Source organism: Diceros bicornis, chromosome 4 (assembly GCF_020826845.1).
Source record: "Diceros bicornis minor isolate mBicDic1 chromosome 4, mDicBic1.mat.cur, whole genome shotgun sequence".
Taxonomy (NCBI): Eukaryota; Metazoa; Chordata; class Mammalia; order Perissodactyla; family Rhinocerotidae; genus Diceros; species Diceros bicornis.
The window spans coordinates 41,649,816-41,667,728 of NC_080743.1; the positions used below are offsets into that span (position 1 = coordinate 41,649,816).

Sequence of the window (17,913 nt, forward strand, 5' to 3'; positions counted from 1 at the left end):
AGGATGAAATAATGGGTTTAATTTTAAAAATTCTTCCTCTCAAATGTTTTTCAACCAGAAGATAAAAGAAAATTTGTTCAATGCTGATTTGTTATCAAGGCTGACTTACTCATAACAGCTGAAAATATCAAGACTAAAAATGAACCAACGGTGTTTATATTTACAAATAAAAGTACACAGAGAAGTAAGAAATATGTTACCATGTTGTCATTATTCCATCCACAATCTGATAGAAGGAATTATGAAGGAGTTATGAAAACAACTTTCCATTTCTCTTAAAGAAGAGAAATAGACTCTGATCATTTGCTATAACATTAATCTTAAATGCACTGATTCTTCTTTTAGTGTAGAAAACATTTTCAAGCTCAGCTCCTTAAAAAATTGTTTAAATACAAAAAGGTTAACGCAAACTGCTACAATTGACCAAATGTTTTACAATGTTACTATGGTATGTTCAAACCCAATAAAAACAAGTTTCAAGTTAAGATTCAAGGGAGAGTAGTGGGAAATGTAAATAGAATTCTGTGAATATTAAGGATTTTATATTATTAAAGAACTTTACCAAAATGATTAATTTATAGATTTTGTAATAGATAAAATAGAGAGAACATGTTTTAAAAAATATTTGATATTTCTTTCCTTTTAGGAAAAGATAAATTTCTCTTTACACCCCAGGTATTATCTTACAATTAAGTGATTATAGTAATGACAACAATTTGATGTTTCACTTCTAAATTAACCCCAAATGTCCTTTCACTTTTTCATAAGCCACATAGCTGATGCCTACTGCAGGAAGCACCTTCAGGATGTTTGTGGTGAGACCCCTGAAAAATCCTCTTTTTCCTTCTTTGTTATATACATCTTAAATGAGATGAATCATAGAAGTTGTTGTTCATTTTTCTTCCAGTGCTATAAATTGAAAATAATCAGTGTAATTCAATATTTAATCTTTATACATTAAGATATTCCAATATTTAATGAAAATTACAGAGTTTAAAATTACTTCAGGGGATACTTTTCTTCTTCCTTATAGAATAGACATGTGCTGTCCAATATGCTAGCCACTAGACACATGTGGCTATTTAAATTTAAATTAATTAAAATTAAATAAAACTAAAAATTCAGTTTCTCAGTTGCACTAGCAATATTTCAAGGGCCTGATAGCCATGCGTGACTAGTGGCGACTGTACTAAACAGCACAGATATAAAATATTTCCATTGTTGCAGAAAGTTCTATTAGCACTTGAAAGCCTTTCATAAGGGACTTCCAAGGAGAATTTGGAATTGGGTATGCCATAAATAGTTTGATAGGGGGATGGATGTGTGATGGGATCGATAGAGAGACTCCCCACCTGGACTGCAGTATAAATTAAATCCAAAAATCTTACTAAAAAGAGAAGGAGAGAACGAATGTAAAAGAATATCGTTTACCACATGACCCCTTAAATAGCTTACTCAGGAAGATCATAATAGGATTATGCAGGGTTTTTTTTTTCTTCTTGAAAAGTGACAAAAGTATTTTCTTAAAATCTAAATTCCTAACATTTCACTTGAGAGGAACAAAACAGATAATCCACCTTCTGCTTAATATCTCCTTGCTAAGTGGATTAGAATACAATTGCACTCACTTCCACAAATGTATTAAGTTTCTGAAGCAGAATATGACCATGACAGTAGAACTAGGGGAAAATTACATGTTCATATTGAGTAACTGTTGATCCAATTTAAAGAAAGCAAAATCTTGTCTATCGTTCTGCATGGTACTTCCTAATGGTAAACTCCTTAAAGAGATCATCAGTAACTGATGGAAATGTGGAGAGTTCCAAACAGAACTTTGGAGAAGAAATAAAACCTAAAATTCACAAAAGGCTCTACAATAAAATAATAAATTCAAGATTCATGCTTTAAAAATTAGAGAGTTAGCTTTTGATTTATTTATCAATTCTACAGTTTTTCTGTTTTTAAAATCATTAATTTCTACTCATTTAAAACAACTTAGTTATTTTTAACTGTTTTTTAACCTAGTTTTGTTTTTTTGTGTGTGTGTGAGGAAGATTAGCCCTGAGCTAACATCTGATGCCAATCCTCCACTTTCTGCTGAGGAAGACTGGCCCTGGGCTAACATTCTCGCCCATCTTCCTCCACTTTATACGGGACGCTGCCACAGCACGGCCTGACAAGCGGTGCGTGGGTGCGCAGCCCGATGCGAAGCCCGGCCACTACAGCAGAGCCCACACACTTAACCGCTATGCCACCGGGCTGGCCCCTTTGTAACTAGTTTTTATTATGACTTCATTAGAGGTAGTTTTAATAACTTTTTAACTTAGTTATTGTTACTTCATTAAAATAAAAACTCACCTTAAGACTGCATGCGAGTTTTAACAAGGTTCAGAAGGAAGCTGGCTATCTGACCACAAATGTGACACAACGTACTGCATCCCAGCAAAATCACTATCCCAGCATCTACAGAGTCTCCTGCATAATGTTCTAGCCAATAATTCTTCAAAAGCTGGCAGAGAAGAGAGTAGTAAATATCCCCTAACTGCTAAGCAAGTCTAAGTAGAATAAAGTTCGTCACTCAATTTCAATAAACATTATTGAGTGGCTTCTTGATTCAAGAATTATACTGAGCACTTTTGTAGATCTTACTCATTTAATTCTGACAGAAACTTGACAAGTCAACATTGTTGTCTCTATTTTATAAATGAAGAAACTAATTCACAGAGACTGTTACCAGGTCACCAAGCTGATAAATAGAAGTCAAACTTAGTCATTTGATTTTAATAACTGTTCTTTCCAAAACCTTTGCAAAAGATTGTTCCTACTCCTTGTATGGGGGGGCTATCCCTGCTGTCCTATCAGGAACAGGGCACACAGATGTTTTCAGATAAACATATTCATACAACGTTAGTTTGAATTCTCCTAGTTTGTGTCTCTGAAGGTGTTTTGTTTACTTTGTTTTTTGTTTGTTTTGTTTTGCTTGGTTGTTTTGGTTTGTAGTGATGCTCAAAGACTCAACCAAAATTCTGGAGACGATCAGAGGGATTAACATAATATTGTAGAGAAGACGGCATAATACACTCTAAATTAACAAAACTACATTTTCTCAACTTTTAAGAAAGATTACTCTCCCCAAATTTGCTTTTGTTTGAATAAAAGTGGTTAGAAGAAATTATTTGAAAATATTGGGTTTAAAACATCAGTAGGTGCTTTTATTTTTTTTTTATTTTTATTTTTTGTGAGGAAGATCGGCCCTGAGCTAACATCTGCCAATCATCCTCTTTTTTTCGTTGAGGAAGACTGGCCCTGGGCTAACATCTGTGCCCATATTCCTCTACTTTATATGGGACGCCACCACAGCATGGCTTGACAAGCGGTGTGTCGGTCTGCGCCTGGATCCCAACCGGCAACCTCCGGGCCACCGCAGCAGAGCGGGCGCACCTAACCACTTGCACCACCGGGCCAGCCCCACTAGGTGCTTTTAGAAGTGTTCATTTATTAAAGGATACAACTTTACCATCATATACTGGGGCAATTACTATGAAATGTATAATTTAATGCTTTTGAAAAAACAAATTTCAAGATGTCATTACTCAGTGTACATTTATTACAGTCATGCAACAATAAAGAGAAATGTGTCATGTCACTCTAGCGTGAAAGCAGAAGATATTCAACTGTAGAAATAAAAGAAGGAGGGAGCCCAACATAAACAAGAACAATGAATTTATTTTAATAAGATTACAGAAGCAAGAAAACAAAAAGGAAAAGAAATACATGCTATAATATTCAATACTTTAAACTTCTACAAAAAATAAAAGCATATTTATTTTAAGTGCTAAATGAAATGGGCTATCTTTCACATGATAGTGGTACCATTTGCCAAAAATACCGCTAGGCTTGTGCCTAGAGAACTATTATTCCTGTATGGAGAGCGAATTTAAGTGATTCTAGTCATATACTCTCACCTTGGTCTCATGACCAGACGGTATATGTCGTCAAGATGGTCTACCTGAAACGGATGTATGGTCATAAAAATGAAATGATTGGCTGAAAGGGGAGTAACCTGAAATCCTGCCTGACCAACACTACACTATTAGGATATCTGCCCTATCTCCATGCTGCCCCTCCCCCTGTATCCCCCAATTACTCCTCTCCTCAATTCTCATTTTCACAACTGTGCAAGAATATCTCAGTTTTCTCAATCTTAACTGTATATCAGATTCTTCTAGGAAGCTAAAAAATCTGAATCCTAGGCCTCTCCCCAGAATAATTAAATCAGAATATCTTGGGAGGTAGCCCAAGAATCTTATTTTTTAAAGATCCAGATGTAGGTGATTCTGATATGCATCCAGAGTTGAAAACCATTATTTTATCAGCATTTAGGTCTATAATTATTATTACCAAAAACTAATTCACAAAAAAACATCAAACAAAAAATTATTATAAGAATACCATACAACTAACATATAAAATGAAAGGCCAAATAAAACCATTCAATTCACTTCTTGGTCAGGAACTATTTCATGAAAAGTCATTTATAATCATATTTTTGGAATAAAAGCTATTATTATACCAAATTCTCAAATCTAACAGATAATGTCACATTATGAGAATAAACTAACCTCATAAACAGCAAGATCTATGCCTGCATAAGGTATGATGCCTAGCAAGTTAGGAATATAAAGGAAACCTTTGAAAAAGGTTCTAACACCTTCTTGTTTCAGAAGCTTCTTGCCACAATTAATAACTCCTGAATACTGTCCAGTTTTACCTACAGCCAGTCTGGTCTTTAGAACCTAAATGTGAAAGAATATAATAAAAGTATATTGCTCAGATTCACTCAACTCATGTAGCAATCCAGTAAGTTGTATTATAACCCAATGTTTACTAATTATCAGAGAAATAAAAAAAGAAAGGAATCTTAAACATAATTTTAACTTCTCACTAATTGACATTTTTTTTTTTTATAAGGAAGATCAGCCCTGAGCTAACATCCATGCCAATCCTCCTCTTTTTTTTCATTTTTTATTTTTGCTGATGAAGACTGGCCCTGGGCTAACATCTGTGCCCATCTTCCTCCACTTTATATGGGACACTGCCACAGCATGGCCTGACAAGTGGTGCATCAGCGCACACCCAGGATCTGAACTTGGGCCACCAGCAGTGCAGCACACACACTCAACCGCTACGCCACGAGGCCGGCCCCTAATTGACTCTTAATTATGAACAACTGATACAGTATAGAGTTTTTTTAAATTATGTAAATAGGAAAACATAATTAATCATTGTGGTTTTGATTTGATACATCCACTCAAACTCCTTTAATGCACTGCAAGGCAACATATTCTTAGAGAAATTCACTTGAGATAACATTATTGCTTCAAAATAAAGCAACTATAGCCAAAACCCAAGTTTAAACAAAATATATGATCATGTTAAAGTGAAGAACCAATATTAAAAAAACATTCTATATATGCTTAACATACAAACTATGGGAACTATTGTAACAGTGAGGCCTACAAACTGTAATTTAATATGACGGGCTCATTTTGTACTCTTAAAGTACAGTCATGCACCACATGACGTTTCAGTCAATGATGGACCACATATACAATGGTGGTCCCACAAGATTAGTACCATATGGCCTAGGTGTGTAGTAGGCTATACTATCTAGGTTTGTATAAGTACACTCTATGACGTTTGCACAATAACGAAATCACCTAATGACACATTTCTCAGACTATATCCCCATCATTATGCAACACGACTGTAGTAACATAACAGAGGCTATGAGGGCAATAGTAGGTTTCAGTAGGCTATCTGTGAGCAATACTCCTATGTTCAATGTAATTCTGCTGATAAACCTCACTCCTTGTCCTCTTAATTTCCATTAATTTAATTTAAGGGAGCTCTATATATACTAGGAGAAATGGCTCTCCAAAACAGCCAAGACAAAAAAAGTATAAACTTTGTCTTGAGTGGGCACACTGTGTATCTTGATGGAGCTGCCTCCAAGTAGTCAGCTGGAAGCCCCTTGTTTTATGAACTTCTCTGTAGGACCCCATACTTGGGATAACCCCATTCGTAAAACTCTCTGTCCTCTCCAGGGCAGTGCACTTTCTTCTCATGCAAGTAAATCTTTTCTGTCTGCTTCACCAGCATGTTCTTTTCCTCTTACTCCCTAAATTAAGATCTTCTCAAAAGTTTTCTTCTCAGCATTAAAAAAAAAATACTGCTTTTTTCTAAGCAATCTCATGACTTTAATTAACACTTCTTTGCAGATGACACATCAAGGCTTGAAATCTCTCAAGTCTCAGTATCAGATTTGCAACTGCCTCCTGAAAATCATAATTTCGTTGTCCACCAACAACTCAAAGATATGCAAACTTGAACTTACCAGTTCTCAGAATCTGGCTCACTTCCTCCATTCTCTACCTCTGTTAGAGGTGTAACTCAGACATAACTCTCCTAAACACTTAGGTGCAGAACCCAGATACAGCTTCACCTTCTTCCGTTCCCTTTCTCCTGCTTTCCACTTCTCAAGCAGTCAGTTCTCAAGACAGTTCTAACATGAGTCAGTTTCTCCTAGTCAATATCATATTTCAAGCCCTTATTGTCACTTCCCTGAATGATGGCAATATCTTCTATCTAGTCATCTCATTCCTCTAGTCTCTCCCATTCTAAAAAGCTTTACCAAGATAATATTGCAGGCTCCAAAGTCTTTAATGGCTTCTCATTGTTTAAGAAATTAAAATTAAATTTCTTAAGCTGCATTCAAGAGCCTTTCTCATCTGGCCCCAACCCATTACCTATATAGTACTGTCCAGTCCAAATCTAAATACTACCTGCTCTTTTACCTCCATACGTTTGCTCAAGTCATTATTTCCACCTAAAATGCCCTTCCCCATCAACAAAAAAAATCTACACTTTTTGGCCTTTTCAAAGGGTAACTGACACTTGATATGAGATTTAAATCCTGTAGCTATAAAGCCGTTCATTGTATAAAATGCTGGTCTGGGATTCATTTATTTTTTAAAAAGTTATAATTTGCAGTAAAAGCATTACTTTAGTTAAAATTTTATAATAATACTTAGCTCTACGGGGTAAATACCAGTCTAGGCAGTTACACCAGCCAATGAACCAGATATAAATCTCTCAATAATTCCTATCTTAGCACCATCAAAACTAAGCCATTTCTTATTTATTTATACAATAAATAAAATTATTAAAATGTATAATATTACTAAAATGGAATGTATGTTGTTTCTAAGTTTATAACACTAATTAGTAGTATAAAATTATTTGAAAGTGTATTCCAGACACCTGACATTAGCATCTAGTAGAATACTTGATTTTAATTTTTATGCAATTAATTGTCTAAGATGATAAGTAAGACTCCTCTATTTGGCCTCCTTTTTCCTCTTTTTTTCGTGTAGAATAAGTTAGCAACATTAAAGAATTAAGAATATTCACGAATGTAGTATTTCATAAAGGGCGTGCAAATGACACGAAGGGGGCAGGGATTGTATCTTTTATCTCTTTTAGCTTCATGCCTTACACATGGAAGGTACTTAATATTATTTGGTTACTGGACAATCAGAAACAGTAACTTAATGTGAGAGGCTCTTTTTGTTACAAGGAACAACAGTTTACTCTGGTTAGCTCAAGTAATAGGGAGGTTATTGCAATAACACATGTGGAAATAAGGAAAACAGAAATATCAGCCTAAAGGTCAGGCTTCACAGAAACTAAAGTCAAGTTTCATTGAGATTGAAACTGGAAACTCATTTAGGATCCAAGATGCCTTAGCAAACAGAATGTCTTGTTACCTCCTAGGCAAGATGTTTTTCTGTTTGTGTTTTCCAGTGGTCTATCATCAATGTGATTCAGCTACTCTCTATGAACTAACTCTCTGGTTCTCATATCAGTAACTCCCCATCAGAAAGTGTGATTGGTTCAGTTAATATGGCAGAGACTGCTATCTTTTCCCAGTACCCACTATCTTCTTCTTCCTTTTAGTAACAGAGCTGACTCAGCTACGAACTACATTTCCCTCTTCTCCCTTGTAGCTAGGCTGTGTGGCTAAGTGACTAATTTTGGCCAGTGAGATATGAGGGGAAGGTGGGTCTGCAAATTCTGACATCTCCTTAAAGATGCTTGTCCTGGGCTCCTCTTTCCTCCACCTGGTAAATTGCAAAGATGGGTGCAACCTTTGAAACCACGTAGTGAAGATGGCAGAGCTGTACTGTTAGCCCTGGACCACTTGTCTCTATCTGATTTAAGCTACTGTATTTTGGAATCTCTTTGTTACAATAGCTTAGAATGAACCCTAACAAGTACGGAAAGTGGTTACTAGATGTAGGGTACTGCCATAATAAAACCTGAAATATGTGGCACTGGATTTCTTGATAGGACACAGATATCACAATTTAAGAAGGTGATAATCTTTGTAATGCTTTGTGGAAATGCCTGATAAAACTGCCTCCCTGTGATAACCTAGAAGGTAGACCGTGTGCTTCTTGAGCCTGAAGTTCTGAGAAAACTGATTGTAAAATCTCAGAATGTTGGTCAGTGTTGCCCTCTCCTTGCTGCTTTTAGCAAGATCTATGATACACGAGCTAAAGCATCTCTCTGCTTTTCTGCCTCAAGGCCTTCTTCAAAGCCAGTTTGCAGGCAGAGATGGAAAGGAATAGAGCACTGCTAAGGAGGTTTTCTTTGCCTAGCTTGATAGTCAAGAAATGTGAGGCTTCTGAGTTGGAAGAGCCACTTGTTTCTGTACCCCAATAGAAGGAAATAAGATTGTCCTAAAGAGCTTGCCTCTCTGCAAAACTCAGATGAAGGGTGTTGTCATCTGATTTCAGCCTATTGTTTCAGTCGATATGAACATAGCCTGCTATAAAAATGAGAGAGAGGGGGAATGACTAACCACAGGAGCTGGAAAATAAAATACCAGAAGAGAGATTTTTAGATGTGGTTACTTCACACGGTACTGACTGGAAGCAAACAGACAAGAAATATAAGAAGTTTTTGAAAGAATTGTACTGCTAGAAAACCCATAAGCCTAGCCTACAAAATCCTGTGCTTCGTTGATCTCTAAAGCCACTCTCAGGCCCCCAAATCTAAGCACATCATGGCAGACACTTCCAGAGCCCTGCATCACATCTGGACAGTTACACGCAGACTCATACTGACAGAGCCCCACCTAAAGCAAAAGCCTCTCATCTCTCTACTTTTCTACCTCAGGGCCTTCTCTGAAGCTACAGGAGGCTTTCCACACCAGAAGTCTGGGGAAGTTAAAGTTCCAAGAACGATCCTCATATAATACGGGATAGGAACTGGTAGATAAAGGCCTCAACTCCCTTCCTTCAGACAGATGATTCTGGGAGCTATTCTGTACATTTCCTAGACATTCCAGCAGAATCAAGCCCCTACTGCCTACAGCTGAATCCTCATTTATGCACCCTTTATTGGCTTTTCTTCCTTCCGTGTCTCACTATCCCTGCTTCCTCACTTCTGCTTCTTCCCAAATAAACTACCTACACCCAGACTCTGCTTTGGGGGAATCTAAACTAAAACAGCTAGTACCACTTCAGAAGTGGTCTATGCACCAATTAAAAGACAGAGATTGTCAGAGTGGATCAAAAAACAAGATCAAGGGGCGGCCGGGTGGCGCAAGCAGTTAAGTGCGCGCGCTCTGCTGCGGTGGCCCGGGGTTCGCCAGTTCAGATCCCTGGCACGCACCGACGCACCACTTGGCAAGCCACGCTGTGGCGGTGTCCCATATAAAGTGGAGGAAGATGGGCACAGATGTTAGCCCAGGGCCAGTCTTCCTCAGCAAAAAAAGAGGAGGGTTGGCAGATGTTAGCTCAGGGCCGATCTTCCTCACAAAAAAAAAAGAAAAAAAAAACAAGATCCAACTACATGTTGTCTACAAGAAAACTACTTGTTTTTTTATTGAGTTATAAATGACATACAACATTATATTAGTTTCAGGTGTACAACATAATGATTCGATATTTGTATATATCATGAAATGATCACCGCAATAAGTCTGGTTAATACCCATTACCATACACACATTTGTAAAAAGTTACAAAATTTTTTTCTTGTGATGAGAACTTTTAAGATTTACTCTCTTAACTTTCAAATATGCAATACATAATAACTACAGTCACCATGCTGTAAATTACATCCCATGACTTATTATTTTATAACTGGAAATTTGTACCTTTTTACCACCTTCACTCATTTCACCTATCCCCCACCCCCACCTCTGGCAACCACCAATCTGTTCTCTGTATCCATGAACATCTATTAGTTTGGTTTTTTTTTTTTTCAGATTCCACATCTAAGTGAGATCATATGGTATTTGTCTTTCTCTGTCTCACTTACTTCACTTAGCATAATGCCCTCAAGGTCCAGCCATGTTGTTGCAAATGGCAAGATTTCATTTTTTTTAATGACTGAATAATATTCCATTGTATTTATATACCACATTTTCTTTATTTATTCATCCATTGGTAGACACTTAGGCTGTTTCCATGTCTTGGCTATTATAAATAATGCTGCAGTGAACATGGGGGTGCATATATCTTTTCGAATTAGTGTTTTCATTTTCTTTGGATAAATACCCAGAAGTGGAATTGCTGGATCATATGGTAGTTTTATTTTTAATTTTTTGAGGAACTTCCATACTGTTTTCCACGGTCGCTGCACCAATTTACATTCCCGCCAACAGTGCACAAGAGTTCCCTTTCCTCCACATCCTCGCCATAATTTGTTATTTCTTGTCTTTTTGATAACAGCCATTCTAATAGGTGTGAGGTGATATCTCATTGTGGTTTTGATTTGCATTTCTCTGATGATTAATGACGTTGAGTATCTTTTCATGTACCTATTGGCCAACTGCATGTCTTCTTTGGAAAAATGTCTATTCAGATCCTCTGCCCATTTTTACACTGGATTGTTTGGGGTTTTGCCATTGAGTTGTATGAGTTCTTTATACATTTTGGATATTAGCCCCTTATCAGATATATGATTTGCAAATATTTTTCCCCATTCAGTAGGTTGCCTTTTCATTTTGTTGATGATTTCTATTGCTGTGTAGAAGCTTTTTAATGTGATGTCATCCCACTTGTTTATTTTTACTTTTGTTGCCTTTGCTTTGGTGTCAAATCCAAATAATCATTACCAAGACTGATGTCAAGGAGATTACTACCTACGTTTCCTTTAAGAGTTTTAAGGTTCCAGGTCTTACACTCAAGTCTTTAATCCATTTTGAGTAAATTTTTGTGTATGGTGTAAGATAGTTGTCCAGTTTCATTCTTTTGCATGTGGCTGTCCAGTTTTCCCAACACCATTTATTGAAGGGACTGATCTTTCCCCATTGTATATTCTTGGCTCCTATGACATAAATTAATTGGCTATATACGCATGGGTTTATTTCTGGGCTCTCTATTCTTCTCCATTGATCTAAGTGTCTGTTTTTACGTCAACACCATACCGTTTTTTTGGGGGGGAGGAGCGGATTTCTGGACATCTTTTTTTTCTTTCATTGCAGTAACATTGGTTTATAACATATATAAATTTCAGGCGTACACCATTATACTTCTGTTTTTGCATAGATTACATCATGTTCACCACCCAAACACTAATAACAACCCATTACCACACACATGTGCCCAGTCACCCCTTTTGCCTCCTCCCTCCCCCTTTCCCCTCTGGTGACCACCAATCCAATCTCTGTCTCTATGTGTTTGTTTGTGGTTTTCATCTTCTACTTATGAGTGAGATCATACAGTATTTGACCTTCTCCCTCTGACTTATTTTGCTTAGCATAATACCCTCAATATCCATCCATGTTGTCACAAATGTCTAGATTTCATCGTTTCTTATGGCTCAGTAGTATTTCATTGTGTATATACCACATCTTTATCCATTCATCTCTTGATGGCCACTTAAGTTGCTTCCAAATCTTGGCTATTGTGAATAATGCTGCAATGAATACAGGGGTGCATGTATCTTTACACATTGGTGTTTTCATGTTCTTCGGATAAACACCCAGCAGTGGAATAGATGGATCGTATGGTAGTTCTGTTCTTAATTTTTTGAGGAATCTCCATACTGTTTTCCATAGTGGCTGCACCAGTTTGCACTCCCACTAGCACTCCTTTCTCTCCACTTCCTCTCCAACACTTGTTGTTTCCTGTCTTGTTAATTATAGGCATTCTGAAGGGCGTGAGGTGATATCTCATTGTAGTTTTGATTTGCATTTCCTTGACAGTTAATGATGTTGAAGATCTTTTCATGTGCCTGTTGGCCATCTGTGTATCGTCTTTGGAAAAATGCGTATTCAGGTGTTTTGCCCATTTTTTAATTGGGTTGTTTGTTTTCTTCTTGTTGAGATGTATGAGTTCTTTATATATTTTGGATATTAACTTCTTATCAGATATAGGGTTTGCAAATATCTTCTCTCAACTGTTAAGTTGTCTTTTCATTTTGTTGATGGTTTTCTTTGCTGTGCAGAAGTTTTTTAGTTTGATGCAGTCTCATTCATTTATTTTTTCTATTGTTTCCCTTGCCCGGTCAGACACAGTACTTGAAAATATGTTGCTAAGACCGATGTCAAAGATCATACTGCCTATATTTTCTTCTAGAAGTTTCATGGTTTCAGGTCTTACATTCAAGTCTTTAATCCATTTTGAGTTAATGTTTTGTATGGTGTAAGATAATGGTCTACCTTCATTTTTTGCAAGTGGCCGTCCAGTTTTCCCAACACCATTTATTGAAGAGACTTTCCTTCCTCCATTGTATGTTCTTAGATCCCTTGTTGAAAATTAGCCGTCCATAGACGTGTGGGTTTATTTCTGGGCTCTTGATTCTGTTCCATTGATCTGTGTCTCTTTTTGTGCCAGTACCATGCTGTTTTGATTACTATAGCTTTGTAGTAATTTTTGAAATCAGGGAGTGTGATGCCTCAAGCTTTGTTCTTTTTTCTCAGGATTCCTTTGGCTATTCAGGGTCTTGTGTTGTTCCATATAAATTTTAGGATTTTTTGTTCTATTTCTGTGAAAAATGCTGTTGGAACTTTGATAGGGATTGCATTGAATCTGTAGATTGCTCTAGGAAGGAGGGACATTTTAACTATGTTAATTCTTCCAATCCAAGAGCTACATTTACAGCAATTATTTTCTAACATAAAGATAAAAACTATTAAAAGTAAAGGTAAGGGCTGAACTTTATAGAATCCTTTTTGTCTGAGATTCAGAAATATTTCTACCCAGTGATTTTAAAGCAGCAATTACTTCTGAAGTTTCTATCACTCCTTTAAAAAGTGAAAAAATGTCAAGTTAAAGTATCTGAAAAGATAACAAGGCAAAATATACTTAAAATTCAAGTCTTTAAAAGCCCATATGTTTATATGGGTCTGTATAATCCCATATCTGGGTCTATAATCCCATATTTACAACCTAAGCTTAAAAAGCTGTAAAAACTAAAAGACATTTTGTAAATTTGGCACCAAAATTCATTTGGTGGCAAAACCTGCCTTAAACTGATATGAGGTTAATGTCAGTCATTTATTTATCTAATTTAGTGTGATTATTCATTTGTTGCATTGAAGAAATGTTCATGTATATAATTGCACAGTGGTACCCCAGACTCCACTTGGAGTATTACATAATATATCATATAAGCACTGTATTGCTTTTCTAAAATCCAAATTCTAAATTTTTAAACACATCTAGCCCCAAGGGTTTCCAAGGGTTTCCAATAAAAGACTGCAAATCTATAATAGATCTTGATTATTGTACCTACTTGGAAAGAATTAAAAAGCTAATTCTGAAGATCTGATTCAAGCACATGAAAATAAGGCCACTCAACATTTTGAAAGGTAAGCTTTAAAAGAAACAACATACTTAAAATAAAATACAACACCAAACTTCTTAACACAACCATGTCCTATTTAAATAACTCAAATGAACTAATATATTTAATACAAGCCTACTACACATTTCAATCACACATTGCTGGATGTTGTAAAGGAAAAATTAAGTATTCCATATTCTCCTCAAACTTTAAAACACATATCTAACCATGTCACTCCCCAAGTCCAAAAAATCTTTGATTCCTCTATCATGTAAAACAAATAGTTGAGGATACCCAATCTTTAAAATACGAGAACAACGTTCTTATGTTAAAAAAAATCAACTATAGTGTCACCTAGTTGAAAAATACGTAACGTCAAAAAGCTACTATAAATTCAGTCACATCTTCAATTTGTCTTTTACGAACCATAGCTGCATCTGCATACATTTATAAATAGTACACATATGTATGAGACATATTATTTGTTTAGGCCATAGACAAAGCCAGTATTCATATTTAGAATCTCAGATTCTTTGCAATGACTCCAAGGTCCCTAGTGTTCCAAGCTCCACAGGGTGGAATTCACTGGTTTATTCCTAAGCCTAGAAATGAAAGTTTTCTTCAATTGGGGAAGCTGAATCCTCTGCCTTATATCCCATTATAATCTATAAACACTATACTCATGAATTCAATAACTTAAAAAAAATTTTTGAAAGTCTACTATTCAAATCACTATGCTAAATATGAGAGAAGCCAAAGATTAATAAAACACCCTCCAAGTGGTTTACTAGTTTGTATGGATGCAGTACAGTAATTACTTTAAAAATATATCACACTGTGCTAAATGTATAGAAGAGTTATGAATAAAGTGCAATGGAAGGATAAACAAAAGAGTAAAAAACAAAAGTTACAAATGAAGTACTATAAAGGATAAACAAGAGACCACCACAGAAACAACAGCATTTCAACAAAAGGTACAGTATGAGCAAAGTACACTTATTTGTTTAACAAAAATTGAGAACTGACATATAATATTAGAAAGCAGGATAATAGCTACTTTGGAGAGTGGGAGTGATTTGGAGGGGATACAAAAGGGATGCTTCTGAGATGCTAGTAATATTCTGCTTCTTAATCTGGATGCTGTTTTCATGTTGTATGTTCACCTTGGGAAAATTCGCGGAGCTTTTACTTATAATTTATGCATGTTGCTATATATGCTATATATCAGTGGAATCTTCCACCAAAAATAGTAAGTTAGCACCAAACTTGAAATGCCATATTAACCAGCTCTGACCTTGTCTGGCAATTTCCCAATTCTGCCTTTGTTCAAGCTATTCTGTGCTCACAAAACCCTTTCTTTTCAATTCTGTTTATATATCCACCCAGCACAAATATAAATTGCCCCTGGGCACAATTAAGCTCCCCGTGTCACTTTTATAGCAATTATCATAGTCTACCTTCTATACGGCTATGTATGTTTATTCTTACTTCACCCAAAACTGTGTGTCTCTAAAGACCTTTGTTAACATAGTTCCTAGTGCACTAGCTCACATACAGTGCTCAAAAACTGTTTACTTCATTGAACTAAAATATATTAAGTAACCCTTACCCTACAAAAGTTAAAAATTAAAGCTAAGATGTAGGAAAAAATTAGGTAACGTCATCCAGAATATAATCAAGTCCTATGGATTGAAAGAGAGATTCAATGTTGTCTTTAATTATATGCAACAAGCTTTCATTGAGAAGATGGACTTGAAATGGATCTGATGGAATAACAGTAAATGGATGAAGAGAAGAACTGCAGCCCTTCCGGCGTTGTAATTCCAGGGAGAAATACAAAATATTCCATTCCTGTACCACTGATTTATTGGTAAGTAACAAATCATCCCAAAATTTAGTGGTTTATAAAGAACGTCTTTGATCATGAGTATGCAATCTGAGCTTGGTTCAACTCTTCGGTTCTTCTGTTGGTCTTGCCTGGGTCACTCACGTGAATTCAATCATCTGGAGGTTTTGACTGTAGCTGGAAATCTAAATGGCTTCACTCACATATCTGTTACCTCAGATGGGAATGTGGAACAGTTGAAGAGTAAATGGGCATCTCTCACCATGTGGTGTATCCAGCTGAGTAGCTAGATCTCTTTTCTGTTGGCTCAGGGTATTCAGGAGGGAGTATTCCAAGAGGACAAGCCCCAGTGTGCAAGTACTTATCAAGCCTTGCTAATGTCCTAAGGGCTGAAGCAGGTCAAATGGCCAAGCCCAGGTCAATGTGTTTCAGGGCTACACAAAGGCATAAGTCCTGGGAGATGTGGTTCACTGGGATAGCCAATATAAAGCAAAATTACTTAACCTTCTTCAGCCTTAGTGTTCTCATCTGTAAAATGTAGCTGCTGTGAGGATTGTGTAAGACAAAATAAGATATAGAAGATAAAGTAGCTAAAACAGACATGGCAGACAGTAGAGTCCAATAAAATGTTAGTTCTTGTCTCAGTTTCCTCAATCTCCAAAAAATTCCATCCAAAAAAGAATCTTAATGATGAAATTATGTTTAAAAATTACTTCATTCACATATTTATAACAGCATTCCATGAACATTTTGGCTTAACAGAAGCAGGGGCTCAGATACTTCTTAGTGAGAGAAGTTAAACAGATCAGTTCACACTGGGGCTTGAATGCTTCCAGCTAGTGAGTGTGATAGTAAACCAGCCCATATGTATCCTCTTGCCTCCACAGATCAGCATGAGGCCTGGAAAGCCTCCTGAGGGACAGAGAGGGGCTGGTAAAAATTGAATCCTGTCTATTATTAATGCTTAACACATATAAATGCATGACGAACTGGGAGAGTCCCAAGAGGAACAGTGATGTTGGAAGGACAAGAGGGGAAAAGGTCTGATGCAGTGGACCAGTTACAGTGATAGGATTTGGGGGGAAATGGCTCCAAGGTCAATGACACACACCTGATACCAGAAATTACTCTATCCTAGCCAATCTAGAAGCACTTGTACACTCTGGGAGAAAGTGGCTGCATGTTCATACGAATTGAAAAAGCTGTACTTTGAGGCCCAAAATATTCTGGTATCAAACACCTTCTGATTAAGCATAACAAAATGGAGGAGTATATTAGTTTCCTAGGGCTGCTGTAACAAAGTACCAGAATCTGGGTAGCCTAGAACAAGAGGAATTTATTGTCTCACAGTGCTGGAGGCTAGAAATCTGAAATGTAGGTGTTGGCAGGGCCATGCTCCCTCTGAAGATGCCAGGGAAGGATCTGTTCTACGCCTCTCGCCTACCTTCTGGCAGCCTTACCTACGCCTCTCTCCTACCTTCTGGCAGCCTTACATGTTCCTTGGCTTGTAGATGCATCACTCCAATCCGGACTCCATCATCAAATGGCCTCTTCACATCATCTTCTTCTGTGCATGTCTGTCTCTGTGTCCAAATTTCCCCTTAATACGACACTAGTCATATTAGATATTGGGCATACCCCAATGACCTCATTTTAACTTGATTACTTTTGTAAAGACCTATTTCCAAATAAGGTCACAGTCTGAGGAACTAGGGGCTAGGATTTCAACATATCTTTCTTAGGGGGACACAATTCAACCCATAACAGAGGAGGTATTTCCTTTCCCACCCACAAAAAGCATCCTGACCGAGGTAAATTGACTAAGCTCTACACAAAGGTGGTCACTGAGGCAGCAGCAATGACGACACAGGGAGCAGGCAGCTCAATCAGAGCAGTGCCTCTGCAGGGCTGCAGAGCCTGAGCTTTGCAGTCCACGTGGGCGGCAGCCCTGATGGCAACAGTAGAGCTTCATATCTATGGTCACAGCTCAGGTGCTCAAAACAAATGAAGCCAGTGGGAATTCGGACAGTAGGTCTACCAGAATAGTACCTCTGCAGGACGTTGGGGGCTGAGCTGTGATGTTCCAGTTTGACTAGTCAAGGCAGAAATTAAAGGGTCTATATTGCTAATCACTACATTACTTAGGGATTTCCCTCTTGCCTCAGAAAGAATATTCTCTATTATTACCTAGAGCTACAAGC

The 17,913-nt window shown here is 37.0% G+C and overlaps 1 pseudogene; it reads right to left on the minus strand.

The window, feature by feature from the left end:
* Positions 1–730: 730 nt before the first annotated feature.
* LOC131401036 (calcium-binding mitochondrial carrier protein SCaMC-2-B-like) overlaps positions 731–17,913 on the minus strand; it is a 39,946-nt pseudogene continuing 22,763 nt past the window's right edge.